Source organism: Monopterus albus, unplaced genomic scaffold, assembly GCF_001952655.1.
Source record: "Monopterus albus unplaced genomic scaffold, M_albus_1.0 scaffold48.1, whole genome shotgun sequence".
NCBI lineage: Eukaryota > Metazoa > Chordata > Actinopteri > Synbranchiformes > Synbranchidae > Monopterus > Monopterus albus.
Genome location: NW_018127928.1, coordinates 276,750 through 285,182, shown reverse-complemented (window position 1 = coordinate 285,182; position 8,433 = coordinate 276,750). Strand labels below are relative to the sequence as shown.

The 8,433-nt window shown below is 42.7% G+C and overlaps 1 protein-coding gene across 4 annotated transcripts in view; it reads left to right on the top strand.

Moving 5' to 3' along the window:
- Positions 1-8,433, top strand: part of LOC109960503 (histone deacetylase 4-like) — a 52,121-nt gene that overhangs the window by 8,004 nt on the left and 35,684 nt on the right. The gene's annotated exons all lie outside the window — the stretch shown is intronic.

Here is an 8,433-nt window from a genome sequence, read left to right as displayed (position 1 = left end):
AAAGTGAAATGTAAAACACTTTGCCAGGTTCAACCCAGAACAAAAAGGGTCAGACCAATGCAGCCTTCACATCACTCTTTTCAGCAAACAGGCTGGAGTGTTTGCACAGGAGTGATTACTCTGTGTGCCGAGAGCTTTAGCACATTAGCTAGCGACATTTGTGTTACACTCGTGCTTGGCAATCAACTAACATGTTGACCGTATTCTGTAAATGTCACACACAGTATGAATTGCGCTTGTCAGTAGCAGCCAGGCTCAATATGGAGAACATATATTCAGTAGAAACTGGAGCCTGCTGCAGCACACACAGATTCAAAACATGAGCATGATAATTAAGTAGCGCTCCCTGCTGGCCAATAACTTTAGGCTGCCACAGACTGGAAAACAAGTTTATTTTAAGAGCTCAAATCACAGCAGGTTAGAGGCCGTTCATGTTTCCATGGTTACTGCCTCAGTTTGTTTTGGATGGAAGCATAATTGACCAACTCACAGAAGAGTTATTTAAAGTCAGTGTGTTTTATCAATTAATGATTGTTTTTGATTTGCGATTCTTTGACCCTTTAAAGGTTTTGGAATACACTATCCTTGCGGTGCCTCAACTCAGAGTTCATTTCGAGGTGATAACTTCTTTTTTATGATTCTCTAGGGCCTCTCTGTGTTTTTTTTTTCATTTGCCAAGTACCCCTATCAAAAGATAGGGGTTGCAAAAGAGCAGAGAACATAATCAGAGACCCACTCCACCCAGCTCACACTCTGCTCAGACACAAAAATTGCACCCACAACCTCAGGCACAGCAGAGCGCACGGTGTCATCACACACAGAACAAGATTTTACAACAGCTTTTTCCCTGCCACAGTAAGACTGATGGCAAATACAAAATGTGAATAAACCTGTGCAATAACCCCTCACTACCCTACTAAGTAGAATGCCATATACAATTATGCTATGTGCAATATCTGAAACTCCCCATTTTAGCTGATATCTTATTCCTGTATCCACGATTTTATCAACTATTTTGTATTCTTGTTTTTTGTAGTTTGCATTCTTTTATATTCTTGGGTGATCTTATATTTAGACTAGGTGTTTGTTCTTTTGGCTTTAAACTCTTTACTTGACTCCAGGAGAGCCCTGCACAAGAATTCCTATATGCCTAGACTGTGTGTTTAAACATCTTGAATCTTGATTCTATCAGTTCCTGGTGACAATCTGGGTTTCCCTTGATTCAAATAGACACTGTAGCAAGCCATGTCTAGGATTATATCACATCCAGGAGAAAAAGTAAAAACAGTGACAAAAACAAGCCGATGGGTAAAAAAAATTTAAGAAACAGTCTAAACATATGAGCGGTCACTGGGGCCTCAGGCCAACTGATCTCCAATAGGAATTTTTGGAGCAATATGTTAGATAATATCTTTTTCAAGAATGTTGTTCCTCCTGTAGAGTCCAGAGACTTGGAAGATTTGTGCCAAGGTGCACTGAAGCTGTTAAAACACTTTAGGGGACTTTTATATTGCATTGTCTTTAAATTCATTTCAGAACACAGAAACCCAAATGAAAAAAGTCTGCCTTGGACACCACCTTCACATTAAAATACATTTATTATTGTAGACTTGTTTGTAAAAGTCTTTTATGTAAGCTTATTAATGCTAGATGTGACCGTTACTGAAAAGCATGTATAGGCTACAAAAATTAGAGTATCTTGACAGATGGTAACCTCATGTCCACTGTTGGATAGCGTGCAGGCCTTAGCTCACAAAACACAGTCGTTTGGTATAAATGAATAAAGAAGAAAGTCAGTGTACAGTGTAGATAGACAAACTGATCAACAAGTATCTTCATTTGGAAAACTGAGAATAGCATATCTTGAAAACAGAGTTTCTTAGTGGTTTCTATTTCCTTCACAAAATACAGTTAAATATTAGAATTACTGCTTCGATGTTGTATGTCTCTGCCAACCAGTCAAATTGGGGAATGGACACACATGAGGTCACTTTCTTTGATGACCAAAATCTGATCAGTACATCCTTGAGTCTAAGTGGACATTTATGCCAATTTGAAGAAATCCCCTCAAGGCGTTCCTCAGATATCACGTTCACAAGACTGGGACGTACAGACGGACAGCTCAAAAACATCATGCCTCTGGCTGCGGCTGTGGTCAGTGCAGTGGTATAAAAATCTTTTACAGTACTGAAGGACAAATTCTCGCCTAGTAAGTAATATGAACATGTAAGACTGAAAGTCAGCTTACGTCCTGCTTTTCCAGTAATATCTATGCATCTTGGTGAAACTAATACAGGCAGGACAAAGTGAGTAAAGACCTAGGTTTTATAAGGAGCAGCCAGCCTCCTCAGGTGTTAGTGCCGTTCTAAAGAGGGAAGGTGATGCCACTTGCTGGCAACATTATTTGTTTTTGTGTTAGTCAGAAAAACACTGGCCTTCTAAGAAAGTCTGCAGTGCTTCCCACTGGAGCAAGTAATGGGTCTGAGTCATCCACACTCTCTCACACACACAGAGGGCCAGTGAGTTGATGTAACAAAGTACCAGGTATGCCAAGTGGTTATTTGTGAATGAGAGGTTTGAACTTTACATTGTCATATGCACAAATTAAAAATTAACACATTCCACGAACACTATCAAATGCAGCTCTACAGCAGGATATAAACTCCTCAGATGAGCTTTTTACTGCTTTATTTTGCATGGACTGTGTGGGTGTGAGCACCTTTTATGGCTCTGAACCACTGAACTTGACAGAGTGCTCCTTTCCTCAAAGGCTCAGTTGTACCTAGGTTACAAGCATAAAAGTTTCTAGGTCTATACATCCTTGAAACACAACAAAAATTGTGAGGAAAATAAAATAGATTACACACTTCAGGCACCTGTAGTTTTGGTGTGAAGCATAATATTCACATTGATGTCTTGTACAAACTCGACAGCTTGTGTCTGCATTAGTCAAGATTAAATTTATGGACACAGGTTCAAAGGAAGTCTCCACGATTATTACTTAATTGCATCCAGTGTCTTTACTTTGTTGGTTTCTAGCTTTAAACAGGCTGCTGGCGTTGGCGTAGGTAGCAGGTGACAGTAAAGCCTGAATGACCACTGGATAACTTGTAGGAGTTTACTTCCTAGCGGTGACTTTGCACTTCCTCCTGACTATGTCAGGTGACTGATGGTAAGCAGAGAAAATATGACACGACTCTTATGTGAAACAAATACAACATATCGTGTTTACGTTTTATAAATGTTCATTTGCTATTTTTGTTAAGATTTAGTTTTAATCATTGATGCAACTAACTATACAGCAAGTATGTAGCTACTTCTAGCAGTTGTTAGCTTACTAACTTATCACAGCAACTGGAAAGCGGTAAGCATAGGTCTGTTTGTTGAGTCTCATGTTTGACAGTGGATCTGCTGCAGGTCGTCTTTGTGAGTGCACGTTTACTATCTGGTCATCAGGGAGTTTAGGCAGGAATGGCGAGGGACTGCTGCTGATGTAAACAGTTCTGCACACACGTGTAAGGCCTTTCCCTTGCTGGTGCAGGAAAACTGACACAGGGGACACAGAATGCTGTAAATGTCCTATACAGTCCAAGCATGTATGTATTGACAAATACACACAGCTTTTACTAGCGTCACCTTTGTGTGTCATTGATTGTGACCTCTTGGACTGAAGTCTCTGCTCCTGGTGTGTTGTTCCTGCTTATCTTCCTGGTCCTGTAGTGTCTAGTTCCCTCGTACTTTCAAGGTGACCAAAAGCTAATCATGTTGTATTTTTCCTTATCATAAATGGTAGAGAGTTAAAAATGTTTTGTCTCTTTAGAATTTATTAAATTACTATTATTAATTATTATTAATTAGCTCATTTATACATAATCATTTTCTTACAGCAGCTTTGGTTGCTACTCTCTCAGAATAATTTGAGTTGACCCACTTTTGCCTCATCTGACCCATCTCTGGGTCTCACCCCATCTTAAAATAAACTCTGTAGCACAGTACGCACGCAGCTCTCCTGATGGCTATAAGTCTATATTATGGATTTGCTTTTTATTACACCTGCCAGATACTGTTAACGGGGCAGCGGTGGCATAGTGACTTAAGGAGCAGACTTGGGACTGGAAACTCACTGGTTTGTACTTTATGGTAAATGGATAAAGTGAATGAGAAGCGCTTTCCCTTCCCCCAGGTAGAGAAAGTGATGACAATGAGACGCCTTTGAACGAGACACATAATTCATAACTGGCCCAGTAGATCCACCACAGTAGGGCTGTGGGTTCCCTGGGCATATGTCAGATGTATGAGTTCTGAGAAGAACTGTGTAAAAGGAAGCTAAATAGCCATCTTAAAATAAAAGTAAAGGTGTCTCTGCAATGGTTGCCTGTACATATATGAATGTACGGCCAAAGTTTATAGATGATTTGTGCATTAAATTTACATTTCTCTCATCCTGCTTTCTATTCTAGACCCACTCAGTGACCCCTCTTCATCTTCTTCTCCAAATACATGCAGTCGCACTGCTTTAATCCAGGGGTGAAGGGGTTAAAAGCTTTCACTGCAATAAAGAGGGCCCGGCTTATCCCTGGGTCTATTTTTAGAAACTCACGCATAAGATATGACCACGTGAATGCATGGCGAACAAACAGTCATTATTTTTGGCCTCCTGTGTTGATTCTCCTCTTCACAATCGAGCGGTTTGTTGCTATGTATCGTGCAGCTAAAAATGGAGCACGGGACGGGTGCACGGATGACAAAGCCACTGCCTGCTTTGTGCAGCAGTCATTGTGATACAAGCATGAGCCTCATCCAGAGTGATTTCAAGCACTATTGTACCTGTTGTCTGCTGTCCACTTGTGCTGACATGTTGTTTCTATCCTAGAGAACTAAATTACGAAATTGTGGCAGATTGCAAAATGCACTTGAGCAGTGTGTTCCCATAATGCCGCACCCTCCCTCTTTTGCTGAACTCAAAGACAAGGTTCCTGCCAGCCAGACAGTTCATCAGTTCTGTCCTCCCACATGTGCCACCAACTTGGCTAAACATGACTAACAGACCATCCCAGAACAAACCCTGGGGGCTTTCATATGCAAGGACAGACCCCTAACATGAACAAGCTCTGCGTTGTCCTCGTGCTAATGGGGTGCAGCACACAGCTTGTCCTTCTAAAAACACAACACCATATAATGGCCTTTATAGAGGGTGGGTGCCCTGGTACATTAGAAAAGCTGTATTTTTGATTGGTATTATGATAGAGACAGCAGAGAGGGAACATGAGCTAATGAAAGGATCCATCTTTTGTCCCCGAGTCTTTTGTCTTGTCCCAGCCAAGAAACTGGATACACTGTGTTCTGCCAACAAGCTGTCAGCGTCAATTACGGTTTACACTGCTGCCTCAGAGTCCTATCCTTGTGCCTTTTGACATGGTGCTCTGCAGTGCTTGACACCGAGCATGGAAGTGTGGCCTGGGCATCGAGGAAATACTGCTGTTACGCAAGCAGATCAAAGTATGACCCATGTTAATTACCGTTCACAGCTACAGCACCCTCCGTATCGAACAGCAAACCTTGAAATCCTTTTAAAATTTAAGTTTCTCGAGTAGATTTAGATGCAAAAACCTCACCAGTCATCAAGCTGTTCACTTTTACAGTTTGGTTTTATCTAAATAAACTAGTGTTGATCAGGAACAAAAGGAATTTGGACAGATAGTGACTGGTTGAGTCCAACTCCAGTTTGATTTCACCGTTTTCTCCTAATCAAACTGGAGCTTCTGCCCTTAAATATGCTCTTTTTAATAATGGTTCTAAACTTGCACACCTTATATTATAAATGAGCTAATAAATTACATGCAGCTCCTTATGCGATGGTCATATTAAAATCATAAATTTGAACTGCAGATTTCCCACATGCACTGCCAGTGCTGACACTGAAAACCCAACACTTCCAGTGTGAGGCTTACTCCCATACACGTTAGTTTTTGTGACCTATTAAATGTATTTCTAGCTGCAGCGTCTCTGCAGTTGTAGCCTCTTCGTCAGTCTGCTGACCTCATGACCTTTTGGACAGGCAGAAGGCTCCTGCAGCCTAATTACAAATTCCCAACTAATTTGCGATTTTACATCAAATGACAGCATTCACAGAGAAGCACAAAGAAGCACTTGGACACTGCACCAAATTGCATTACCGCTGTGTTTTTCCAACTCTGCCAGCGTGAAATGAGGGTCAGACGGTTGTTTCCGACTGTTCATGGGACGCCAACTGGTGGCAGCTCACACAGGGGTCACCCATTCTCTTTTATCAGCTGCTATGACGTCAGCTGGTGCCCTCGGGAGGTGAATTTGCGACCCAGAGGAAAAGGCTCTTCAAGGAGAGGCGTGTTTGATTAATTGTATTGTTCCTGCCGGGTTCACCTTGCTCACTGGAGTCACCCTGGATGAAGCAGCCAGAACGGAAGTGCTCTGAATGTAATGAGGCAGGAGCATCCTTCCTCTGTTTCTCAGTCACTGTCCCTCTCTGTAAACATCACAGTGGCACAGACAGCCATCTCATTCTCATTCTGGTACATAACAGAGGCCTCTGTCAACATACGGGTCTAACTTACCCATCTCTCTGTGTTGTCCCTACATGTAGCAATGCAGTGGACAGAGCTCTCCAACATTTGTTTAGCTCATTTCCCCTGCATCCTTCCTCATTTACAGCAGTGATCATAACAGGCATGTTTTCGACAAGCAGTAGCCGCATTAGCTTGAGTTGACTGACTCCCCGCCCGAGGCTAGCTGGGGCTATTTATAGCTGCCCATCTCCCGATGCTCGCCCAGTGGGACCAGGAAGAGAGGAGGATAGAGAAAAGGAGAGAACGTGGAGGGAGGAAAGAGGGACAAGGGGGCTGGTGAGTAACTAGGCTGCATTCAAGATTGATGGACTGTGTTACCAAGGTACAGGGCACCTCTCCTCTCCAAGTGTGTGGTAGTTGTGTGTGTGTGTGGTTTGTTGCTTTGTTACATTGCTCTCCCTCGTTGCCTTTCCTGGTCTCCCCCTCTCCGACTCTGACAGATGTGAGCGTTTGTACACATCTGTGTTCTGTCCACGTGAGTCTCAAGTATCAGCAGTGTGGTTTTGTTTGAAAGCTTCTACGCTTTGTCTAACTAACCACAGACAAAGACAACCATCTCCCTAATTCTCCACCGCTTAAGTTGGCGATGTAAAGCTGCTACCAGCAATTTGTTCAAAATCTGGCATAGAATTACTGCAAACCACAGGTGTCATCACACTCGGATGCACCTCATTTCCATTGCAAAATCTAGCAGCGTGTGTATCATTTGAATAGGCTCATCAAGAGATATCAGCTATCACTGATGTGGCCCTGTTTGTTTTGGAGAGATAGGGGTGTGTGGGGTGGGGTGACCACTTGTCTGCTTTTGCAGTATTTCCTCACCTTTTACATAAAGTTTAACACTGTGTTTACAAGACCGCAGATTTGACCTGCACCCTGTGTCTGGCAAAATTTTGAATTTGAATGGCATGTGTCTTGAGGTTGTTTTTTTAATCGCAGTCCATCAGGCAGCCATATCTGGCAACCGCTGGTGAGAGGATTTAGGTAAATAAACCTGTGTGTGTTGAGATTGGTTTGAACAGGACCAAACATGGTGTTCAAGTCCACACCCAAATCCTCACAGGGATTGATGCGTCAGGGGTGCAGCCATTCATGCAATGTGGTGCGAGACGAATACACGCATAATCAGTGCATGATGCATTCTCCAGCTTCATGGCTAATTAACTGTGTGTGTGTGTGTGTGTGTGTCTGTCTGTGTGTATGTGTCAGTCTGGTCCAGAGAGAATTCCAGAAATAGATCATACACATTGAGATGCTCGCCTGTTTTCCTCTCTTTTATTCCTCCAAGGGGATTTTACATGGGTTTTCATCTCCCATCCAACAGAATAATTGCATGTTTGTGTGCCTCAGATGTCTGTAAGCCCTGTGCTCAGAGTATATATGGATCAGGTGCATGTGAGTGCTAAAAATAAATACACATATAGAGAACGTGTGTGTGACGACACAAATTTGAATGCGTTTGTGATGCATTTCACTTCTTTCCTCTTTCCTCTTTTTTTGCACCGTTTTGTTGTTATTCCTCCATTTTCCATCACCTCCCCTCCTCACCTCTGTCTTCCCCCTCTCCCCGATGCATCCTCCTCCTCATCATCCTTTTCTGTCGCTCTGCTTTTTATAGTCGTCTTCCCAGGGCTCAGCAGCTACAAAAGCCTTTTCATATTGCCACTATAATTACAGCCTACACACTTACACACACACACACACACCCACGGATATGCATCCACACACACACGGCAACAGCACAGTATCTTTGTGTCTGCGTGTGCGTGCATGCTCCGCATGTGCTGCTGTACACAAAAGGGTGAGCTATTTTTACCTCTCTCCCTCC